Source organism: Squalius cephalus (assembly GCF_949319135.1).
Source record: "Squalius cephalus genome assembly, chromosome: 23".
Classification (NCBI taxonomy): Eukaryota; Metazoa; Chordata; class Actinopteri; order Cypriniformes; family Leuciscidae; genus Squalius; species Squalius cephalus.
Window position 1 is genome coordinate 27490664 of NC_137144.1, and position 11678 is coordinate 27502341.

Here is an 11678-nt window from a genome sequence, read left to right on the forward strand (position 1 = left end):
GCATTTTATTCATATTAAGAACGTCAAGTTTGATATAATCGTAGCAGCAGCACTGTCACTTCACAGAACACACGACACACACGGCAAACTGATTTTGTGATTTTTGAAATGTATAGATTACTTTTTGTTTTGTAAAGTTATCATCATGTGGCGAACACAGTAGATAAGACGTGTTGAGAGGCTTCAATCTTCGTGAAGTTTCGCGCTCAGGCTCACCTTGTTCAGCTGAAGGTCCGTGCACACTGAATCCGAAATTTTCGCGTGCGTTTTTTCGTATCCGTCATTCTGTGGCTCTTTCAACTGTCAAAACACCATTCAAACCCTTGTTAAGGATGCGAAAAACGCAGAAAATCGAACCCGATCCGATTTTTTTTTTTTGATGGACGAAAGTTTCGGAGGCAGTGTGCAAGTGTGATTGACATAACGTGAGGTTGTATTTATTTTTTAACGTGCTAAAATATCGGACGCGAATTTCGCACGGGGGGAGAAGGAGGACGTGGGTGTGCAGCAGCCGCTGAATCTGTGTAGAGCTATTTTTTACAGTCTATGGTGTAGAGACATGATAACCCAGAGATGTTATTATTGTTGGATGTAAATCATAAATCAGTAATTATTTTACTAAGCTAGCTAGATAAAAGCAGGTCATGTAGCAACAAAAATAAGTAACTCTGAAAGTTTTGGAATGAATAGGGCAAGCTACCTTTCTTTTTGAAAAACTGTGTGACATACTGTCGACTTCGGCGTTCCCTGTCTTCTCTTTCCTTTCCTTTTTTGATGCCCTAACTTTTGATGTGACGCGCGTGTGTCACTGTCTGCGCTGCATAGCAAGTGCAATAAGCAAGAGACGTTACACTAGCGATCGTAGCTCGGACAGCGCAGGTGGAATGAACCATTGTAAGGGGGAGGGGTGTGACTGAAACAGTAAATACATTATTTGTTTTTTAAATATTAAATCTATGGTCAAAACGGACAAAATACACATTTAGTGCATGAGGGGCCCTAGCACATTTAATGTATGTATAAAAAAGAGAAAAGAAATAAGAAAAGAAAAAGGGGGTCTGCTCTTCTGGGCCCTAAATCAGCCTGGGCCCTTAGAATCGTCCTAACCTTCCACCCCTTTACGGCGCCCTTGCATGCACTAATGGATGTCTGGCAATTTCGTTGCTTTTTGGGGTTTTCAAATTTAAAACGTCAATAAATGCTCGTTCGTTCTGCTCTCACGGAACAGATGGATTATAATATGCTTATGTAAGTTACCGTCAGATGAAATCATGCAGGCGTCAGCGCTTTTCCGTCCGTGCAATAAATGCACATGAATGAGCGCGGATTTTCTAGCACATTTACTTGCACTTCAAAGGCAATATATCTATGGTTTAACGGTTAAACCATAACCCATTTGAGAGACGGCCAACATCAGAATTTAAAATGGACTGAATAAGCTCTCTACGAACTTGAGCGATGCCGCGCTGACGGACCATGAAAGAGTGACTGACATGTATGCACATAAATCACTGTCACACACAAACACTCGAAGTAATACACAGTCTCACTTGTAGCCATGTCTTTTAACTATTATAATATTTCGAAGGGCAAAAATAGGAACGTTTAATTGGCTTTACATCATCAGCTAACTCGATCACGTCGAGCTAGGTGATTTCAGATAGCCAGGCTCATATCTATGGCCAGGCTCCTCCTCAGCTCCACTCACGCCCCGCCTGTTTGCCCATTTTCTGTTATCCGGGAGTGACGCAAAGCCAAGATGGCGACGGCCGGCTCCGCCCACTTTAGGCTTCAAAAATGCTCTTCAGAAACCTACGGGTGACGTCACGGACACTACGTCCATATTTTTTTACAGTCTATGGCAAATACGCATCATTGATGTATTTTTTCACTTCCACTGTGGCATCAGTTGTAGCATTGTGTGTCTCATATGTAGACCTATAAAATGTATATTCACACTATATTATATCATATTATATTATATTATATTATATTCACATTGAAGCTATTTTTAACATGTCAGTAGCAGGCCGAGGTACAGGGGGAATGCCATCCTCTGCACCTGCAAAATGGCTGGATGAGTGCTCCTCAAATGGCGCATCATGGATGATGTATTGTTGCAGTAGGCTAGATACCGATCACAATACACACATCTCACTTTATTTGGGGTTTCTAAACGGAAATGCTCCCACACCACAGATGTACGGCATCTCTTCTGGGGAGTCTCCATTTTATCTATCTATCCAAATCTATCTATCTATGTATCTATCTATATGAATCTATCTATGTATCTAGATATGTATCTATAATCTATCTATGTATCTAGATATGTATCTAGATATGTACCTAGATATGATATAATCTATCTATGTATCTATCTATAATCTATCTATGTATTTATATATGTATCTATAATCTATATATATGTATCTATCTATTAATCTAGCTGTCTATATTTATATCTATGTATCTATTAATGTGTCACTATATGTATACTGTCTGTCTCTAGCCTATCAGTCAATGTGTTGTGTAAATTTAAATGTAAGCCTAAATAGCCTATAACTGATCAAATCGCACTATATCACTATATCATCAAAAATCCGCTATCTCAAAATCAAACTCCTCTCACAAAAACCCACGAGGTCAATATGCGTTGATTTCACTTTTATACAGATGTGCGATTGTGTGGTCTGTTCCCGACCGTGTCAATCAAATGCTGATTCGGCAGACCACACCTGATGAAGCACTTAGTGAAACACTTCGAGGCTTCGTTTGGCCATAGTCACGTGACATGGGTGTTTTGAATCACGCTTCTGATCAGTGTTTCGAAACATCTGCGCTTCGGGATCTCGCAAAGCTTCGGAACGACTGTTTCACGTCAGCCATCCCTAGTTTTCCCCCACAGGGTCGTTTTTGTTTGTAGTTTTGTTTTATTTCTTTTGTTAATAAATACCTATTTGTTTCTGCACTTGAGTCCTTGCTACTTTCACCAACCCAGTCTGTGACAGTTTGAAATGATTTTGCTCCGTTATTATGCTTGTTGTTGTCATTGGTTTACGCTACAAGCAGAATGTGGCGATTCGTCAGTGTGTTATTAGTCCCGCCCCTCCTCCACTGTGATTGGAAGGCTGGGTAAAAAGTGACAGTGATGAGCGCTGCATTTTACCCAAAGTTGAACACTCTTCAACTCTCGGCGACCTGTAAAAAACCCTCTCAGCGCTTCAGCATGTAAAAAAAACACTCAGCACCTCGTTACGCTCATGGCGTTTTAAAAAAACACGGGAAAACTATGCCAGCCGCATAAAACAACGCTTTGGTGAACACAGGGCCTTAGACACAGTTAACCAGTTTAAACATGCTTGCAGAAATATACATTTGATTGCATGTTTTGGAGAACAGGCGGAAGAAGATCCGTCGATGTGCATTTGATCGTTGTTTGTGTTCAGATGTTCAGTAGTGAACACAACTACTGGAACATATAGTAGTTGTATGTATAGGAACATACATAGGCCTATATATGATCCGAAGTAACTAGTAACTAGCTACTTGAGTAGTTTTTTCATAGTATACTTTTTACTCTTACTCAACTAACTATTAAGATTTTTACTTTTATTTTTACTTTGAGTAAATATTTCTATAAGTACTTGTACTTTTACTTGAGTACAGTTTTTGGATACTCTTCCCAGCTATGCGCAGAGTGTGACGTCATATTACGACCATTGCAGTGTCTGTCGACACTTCACATGCTCAAAGTGTAGAGTGGCTGTGGCTTTAACTAGTTTTAAAATAACACATTTTATTAGCTTTAACTGTGTCCTACATGTTTTACTCAACCCTGTTACTTCTGACATGATTTTCCTCCTTTCAAAAACAGAGCATTTCTTATGTTGCGTTCACACCAAATGCGAATTGAGCGTCTGAGCGAGTGATTTCCATGTTAAGTCAATGTAAAGACACATTGACGCGCGTCTGGAGGTCCTGCGGCGCGATGGACGCATTTAGTGCTGCGCAATGGACGCGATTTTCACGTCCATTTTGCATGAAAAAGGTGAATTGAGCATCTGGCGCAAGTGATTTTATTTATTAGCGAATTCGCGTCTGACGCCACGAGTTGAAAAATCTGAACTTTGGTGTCTGTTCAAGCCACGTTAACCAATCAGGAGCCTATTTGCTGCTGTCATGTGGTGAAGTGACCAGTGTCCTGGAGGGTGATCCTCGTTCCGATGCGGGACAACAGGTCATCAAACTGATCGCGGGACAGGCGGAAGTACCGCTGAAAGCGGCCGTCATCCAGGCGCAGCTCCTGGAGCAAGTGGTGAAATTCGCCAAACTGGGTTCGCCTCCGGAGGGTCTGGTGGTCCCAAGTACGGCGACGATTACCCCTACGGCGCTCTTCTGCTCTCCAGAGCAAATACGAGCGGTGACTCTCTCGATGAATGCTCAATCATCATCAGCCATCTTGCAAACAGACCACCGCCTAGCACTGGCCCCTCCCACAAGAAGCGGATTTCGCCTCGAACACGCATCTATTCGCTTCAAACGCTCGTCCAATTCGCTTTGGATACGTGAGTGGATTCAAAATGTTCAAGCATCCAACTAGACGCGATAGAAGCGAATTTGACGCTCAATTCCCGTTCGGTGTGAACGCAACATTAAAATTGTCAAGTCAAGTCAAGTCATCTTCATTTATATAGCGCTTTTAACAAAATTGTGACATCATCTGGGCTTTTTCAACAGCATGATGGGTGGACAAGAAAATAATCTCAATCCATAGACTCAGTTTTTACACAAACTGGAGCATTGACTGCATTCATCAACCCTGTTACCAAAGTTACTGTAAGAAGAATCTCTATGACTATGAATAACTTATATGAAATTTGACATACAGCTTTATCAGTAACTTGGTGTTTACTGTTTATTCTTAAAAAAAATTATAATAATAATAATTGTACACTAGGTTGAAAATGACTAAAATTCTGGTAACATTGTTGCAAATTGGGAACCAGATATAAAATAAATGTAAAATAAAATAGTATTTAGCTTGATCTGATGTTGACAATCAATATAAAAATGTCTCAAACCTCCCTTTACTGACCATTTTTTGAAAATAAAACCCAGAACATTCTGTACCATTTCAGGGCTCCAGACTAACTTTTTTCACTAGGAGCGCTGGAGCCTCTGACTGAACATTTTAGGAGCGCAAGCAGAAAATTTAGGGGCACACCTTAAATCAGCTTGCAATGCAATTATTCAAATTTCCCTCAAAATAACTGTATACTGACAAATTATTTAATAATAAATAGACTTAATATACAGATATTACAATTTCTTTTTTTTTTTAAGTTCACAGGCTCCAGACTAACATCTGAGGGCAGCGGCACCGCAGACACTGAGTTCTGCAGAAACAAACAAAACATATCGGGTAGGACTGGGGCTGACAATAAAGCACTAAGCTTAATTTAGTGTGTAGATGAAATTAACTTTAAAGGGGGGGTGAAATGCTATTTCATGCATACTGAGTTTTTTACACTGTTAAAGAGTTGGATTCCCATGCTAAACATGGACAAAGTTTCAAAAATTAAATTGTACGTTTAAAGGAGCATTTCTGTTCCAAAAATGCTCCTTCCGGTTTGTCACAAGTTTCGGAAAGTTTTTTTCAAGTATGGGCATTTGTGACGTCAGATGTAGTGGAATTTCCTTATACGGGTCCTAAGGGCACTTCTCCGGAAGAACGCAGGCGCTCGCGCAACCGTAGACCAGAGCAAGAGAGCGAAAGCAGTACGCCCATCAAAGCGCTATGCTCGGCTTTAGGGAAGTCAGTGTCACCAAAGAAGTGGGTTTTTGGTTGCCAGGGCAAGACAACCCTGCACAGATTCCCAAAGAACCCAGCGTTAAGGGACCAGTGGATGGAGTTTGTTTTTCCAGAGCATCAACGGAGGTTGTGCAAGACTGATTGTTCCCTGCATTTCGACGATGATTGTTTTATAAACAAAGCCCAGATCGACGGATTTGTAGATCGTCTAATGCTTAACCCTCTGGGGTCTGAGCTGTTTTCTGGGCCCTGGAGATGTTCTGACATGCTCTGACATTTGTGGTTATTTCTGTTACTTGTGACATTTTCATGGCTAAAGTCTAATTACACTGTATTCAGCACAAACTCTGCTACAATAATATATCAGCAGCATGTATGTAAAAGTTTGTAGTTTTGAGATAATGACATTTATGCGTGGTTTGTGAAAATACAAAAATAAATTCTCACTGAAATAAGGTCATGAAACCCCTACTGATTATTTCTTCACAAGACTTTTGAAAATTGTATGACGTAGCCTAGAATATTTGCTCTAAAACTATGTGAGAATCACCCTGACTGCTCATTCAGAGAAGACAATATATTGATTTAAAAAATTTACGACGTGTTTTGTGTTAGAAAGCAATATGCGAAGGGGCGGATCATCTCATTAATATGAAAGCTTTCCACACCTGAGAAAGACAAAGAACCTCCCTAATGGCCCTATTAGGAGCTTATCAGGGCCCATCATTCTGACCACCCTTGCACAAAGAAGGAGGAGATTTAAAAAAGAATGGCTTTTAAAATTGTTTGGATTTATTTACAACACAACATAATCCAAAGATACACAACAAAAAAGCACTTATTGAAGAAAGAGACCTTTGTGCCATTCCTAAAAACATTGTACATACCTTTCATTTTCTAAGGTGTTTGATTTTCACTTTACCATGTTCATGTACAGAGACATGTACTGTGAATGTTGAAGTCAGCAGGACTCAGTGGCATCTGGGCCCTGAAAAAAAAAAAAAAAAAAAAGTGAACATACTGATATCAAGAGAAAGGCCTGCACGATTTTGGGAATACATTTTAGATTTTTCTTGTTAAAATTGCTTTTTAAAATTCACAGAATACACACACTCACACAAATGTTTCCAACAATATATTATATAATGAACACCAGTTTTGTTGTGCCTTGTAGGTATAGGCTATGCGCAGTGCTGCATAAAATAATAACAATATAGCAGCCTATATATATTTTCAAAAAGATTTCAGTAACAACTAAGCTAGAGAAAAATATATTGATTATCATGTTACTTCAAATGTTTCCATTCGTTATGATGATATGAAATGAGATAATAGTAAAAACATGAAGCCGTTTGGAGCGTTTTGCTTTTCCAAAATATGATACATTCAAACGCGATCGCGATCAAAAATATGATACATTAAAACGCGATCGCGATCAAAAATATGATACATTCAAACGCGATCGCGCTCAAATATAAAACATTATGGTTAGGCCTACCATATACATATCTACGTTTGAGCAGATATCCACAAACACAGTAACAGTAAACACGGGTCTAAATATAATAATATTCACCATATATCTAGCAACAGTTCAACTGCAATGTGAAATTTATGCAACAATAGCAAACTAATATGTAAGAATTTCTTACCTTATCTTTCTTGTCTTCAAATATCGTTCTTCTTCTTCTGATGTAAATCCAATCTAAGCTCAGGCACGTCTTTCAAACTCGACGAAAAGTGAAGTGAAGTGTTTTGTTGTTGAGGTAATGAGGGCGATCGCGTTCCATGTGGAGATTTGCATGTGAATATCTTTTGCGCGAGTGGGCGTGGTAAATTAAAAAATAATTAGGAAGCGTTTGAGAAGCTGGACATCTTGTTGGTTTTATACAAATTACTTAAACAGAGAATATTTGTTTTCGTTTTGAATCCGATCATTTAAAAGTACACACTTAAATGTTTATAAAGGTGTATGGCTCATAAATGTGTGACAAGTATTCGCTGAGTTTTGTTTCAGTTTATAGACGTGCTCAAGAAAAAAAAGTTCACCGCGACGGAGAGGCAGAACGCACACCCTGTTTATTTTCTTTATTTTACAAAAGCACAATGTTTTGATTTGATTGGAAGTGGACACATACAAAAGTAGAAATACCACAGATTCTTTTTTTATATTTCTTTTTTCTGTATGACCATAAATGACGGAGAAATTTAAGTTTATAGTGCTACAATGTGGAGAAAATGCAGCTAAACGCGCCGGCGCGTTTGTCGACCTCAGAGGGTTAAGGATCGAGCAGTCACAATGATAAAGGTTCGCGGTCGTGGTTGGAACCGGGCGGTGAGTAAAACTGCTTCAAATGTCTCTGTGTGTTGTTACTAAGTTAGCTCGGCGCGTTAGCACAGCTTTAGCTCCGCCCACACGGCCCGCCTTCAGCCGCTCGTTTTTTTCCGGAAAGACTCGGTACAGCCTATCTTTCTTTTATAAATATAATAAAACTAAAGACTTTTTGGAGATATGATTATGAAGGATGCAATACTACTCTATAGGTACTCAAGATTAACAGGAGATTGAGTGAAAATGAGCATTTCACCCCCCCTTTAATTATTATCATTCATAATGTCTTAATATTAATTAAAAAGCAAAACGAGTGAAAAAAAATGATATTAGGGAGTGAAAATAGCCAATGAGCATCCTACTGTTTACAATGGTAATTTATTTATTTTATTATTTTTAAATAAGTGTTTAAATAAGAGTTTTCCAACATCTTATTTTGTTTTGTTTTAGGACAATCTTTGAAGGATGAACAAAAATGTGTTGGTCATCACATTAAAAAAAATCATTTATATAGTTTTGAAGTGCTGGAAAAAGATGTGTAGTACTTGTAAGAGTTCCGACTTTTTCTGTCACATTATGGTTACAGTTACTACATTAAATCCATGGTGAATGTTGCTGATTTGTGGACTGAAAGCCTTCTATAAGTGTCTCTCCTGGTTTCCACGTCAGCGCTGTTTGATCTGATATCTATGGTTTATAACAGAGAACTCTGCGCCGAATCGTAATGTTTCTCACTGGATCTCGCAGAGATGATGCTATCAATTCTGGGGCGAATTCAATGGATTTCTTCAAATATTTTGGTCGCGCCGGCAGGAAAAATGGTCGCAAAATGCAACCAACTGGTCGCAGTCTGGAGCCCTGCATTTCATTGTTTAACTGTTTATCTAAATCTGATGAAGTGCTTGAATGTTTCTAACAAGAATGTTCTTCAGCTTCATGAATGAATGAAGAATAAACACCAACCTTTCTTTGTTCTCTTTGTTCTCTCAGTGGGAGGAGCTTCACTGATGATGTATTCCAACATGGGAGGAGCTGATCTGCCAAAATCAAATATTTCAATTACTGAGTTTGTTTTTATAATAAATGACACTTCTAAGCATTTATGTCTGTCTATCTATTCATCGTACAGTAACTGATGCCAATTCATTAATTATCTTTATTGCTAATCCTAACATTATTCTGCTTCTTAATTAAAATACAAGTATCTAGAAATAAAGAAAATAATATAAATAATTCTTCCAAATATAAATAATTATGTTTGATTATTATTCAAATTATTATAATATACTCATAACATTTAATACTTTTTTCAGGATTCTTAGTTAAAGAACAGCATCTTAAAATAGAAATATTTTGTACCAATAAACAATACCGTTCAAAAGTTTGGGGTCAGTAATTTTCTTTCTTTCTTTTTTTAAAGAAATTCATAATGATATTCAGCAAGGATGTGCCAAATTGATTAAAAGAAAAGTGATAGTAAAGACTTGTGACAAATGACTTGAAATACTACTTGATCAGTCGGTGTATTATACATGACAAACAGGCTTCAATGAATTATGTATATTTTAAAATATGTGCCTTTTATTCTACCTTTTATCACTGAAAAAAAAAAATAGTTAAAACATTGCCGTCGAATCATTTAGGCCTAAGCACTGAGAGAACCATATCTGGCTCGAGCATCGGTTCCGAGTAGACTGTGGAATACCTATACGTTTACACCAGTGCATTTTCATTTTAAAACGCATAACCTGAACGCATAACACACACACACACACACACACACACACACACTATTCCGGACGCTTCAGTCAAGTCCGAAGCAAGACAGTCACACAGGTGACGTAACCCATAGCAACGCGTTATGGCAACGACACCTCAGACTGACAGAAACGTAAAAATAAACGTAAATTTAGGCAACTTAAGTTTTGTACACATTGTCATGTTAATTATAATCAAATGCATTTTGTTTTATTAAAGTGAAGGCTGAAGGGGCACCCAAAGCCCACCCCCCGCGCACGTAAATGTTTCAGTAGGAAGACGACAGAAAAGACGCACAAGTATCGCTATGATCGATGAAAACAATACAGAAATGAGCCTGTCACTTAATCAAAATGTATAAAGTGTGTTTGATGGTTGTGTAAATATGAGAAATACCGTGAACTTCTCTCCTCAGAAGACTCGCCTCAGCTCTGACTCGACTGAAACTCAATGACTGAAGAGGCGCGAACGAGCGGTGATGTCATCGGCCGCCAACTGTAGAGGATCAAAGACGCGCCAAAATACTATTCATAACGACAAAACATCTAAAGTATAGACATCAACAATAACACAAATAAAAAAATAAAATAAAAAAACTGGTCTTTATTCCAACTGCTCTCTTTCTGCTGGTTGTGTAAAGCTGTGTTGAGATGTAGATCGTTTCAGTTTATTTAGTAGAAACAGTGTTGTTTAAAGTTCATAGTAATTGTTCTGACTTCATGAAGCCTTGATTTCAGTCATGTGAGAGTCATTGTGGAATTAGGGTTACATTTATTATCTCTAGATAAACTGTTATTTAAAAAAAAAAACTTTATTTAATTAATTTTGAATAATAGTATACTTTATTACAAGGCTTGGTTGAATTCTAATGTATAATGTGGTGTGTTATTTCTTGATAACAGACCGCTGCGAAGTATAACACACCGTTGCCATGAAAAACAGAGCGTTGCTATGGACGCAGGATTCTAACCGTAGAGACTGAACGGACTATTTTCTTTAGCGGAAGCAATACAATCGTTTTTAAATCAATAAACTCCTTTGTGTCAAATTATTGATTTATTTGGTGGGTAGCCATGTAATAAGCGGGATAATGTAGAGCGAGGCGATTGTTATAGCGAATACAACCCCTTCAGGCTGATTCAAGCTCCGCGTCGGGGTTGTATTCACTATAACAACTGCCTCTGTCTACATTATCCCTTACATATATTACACTATCATTTAATATAATGATTTATGTATATTTAGGGACTTTTTTTTAGAAAATATTCTTTATTGAAATATTCTAATATGACTCCTACTCCACCTATTATTGTCTGTCATTGCCTCCTGATTCATGTATTCAACTTGAACTATCATGTAATAAGTACTTATATAAACAATTGCATAAAATATTCATATTTTTGTATTTTATGTAATTTAATTTTAAAAAATAGATTTTGTGTCTATAAAACAACATAAAAATCTCCAAAGTATTCATAGAAAAAGCATGTGAACTGTACCAAGTGATGTCACTTCCTCTGGCAGGAAACTCTAGAAGGTAGTGAGGTATGTCATTATTATTTTCTCATTCATTTGTACAAAATGTTTAGGGTATACCAATAGCAGATTAATTATTTGTCAAATCTGTTATCATGATAGTAAGAGTCCTAATTTAAATTGTATTGCATTACTGAATTTTGGAAATATTAGCCTCAACTGACATATATTATGGGAAAATGTTGGCGTTATTTTGTCACTTATTGGGAGCAGTATGCTAGCTGGAGTCGCTTACCTCCA